This window comes from Plasmopara halstedii (assembly GCF_900000015.1).
Source record: "Plasmopara halstedii genome assembly, contig: Scaffold_2881, whole genome shotgun sequence".
Classification (NCBI taxonomy): domain Eukaryota; phylum Oomycota; class Peronosporomycetes; order Peronosporales; family Peronosporaceae; genus Plasmopara; species Plasmopara halstedii.
This window is the reverse complement of record NW_020189786.1, coordinates 162998-163339: the sequence shown is the minus strand read 5'-3', so window position 1 is coordinate 163339 and position 342 is coordinate 162998.

The following is a 342-nucleotide window of genomic DNA, read 5'->3' as shown; positions in this document are numbered from 1 at the left end:
GTCACCGTTCTCATCGAGAAGAGTCGGTGGCGGGCGGTGACGACCAGGTCGACCGCCGACCGGCGACTCGTGACACTCTTCCACCCCTTGAGGAGAAGGTCCTTCGTAATCGGAGCTCCGCTGAGCGTCATGCTGAAGTAGCATATCGCTGTGCGGACGCTCTTGACGATTTAAAGCACGTCGTGCGCCTGTTGCCTCGCCTTGAGAACTACCGCTCTCTGTCGGAGCGACTCCTAGCCGCGAAACAGGCGAATACATCGCTGCAGACAACGGTTTAGCGCTTGGCTCCATTGGAAATGGAGGTTGTTGCACTCCGTGCTCAGAACCAGTTGCTGGTTCAAT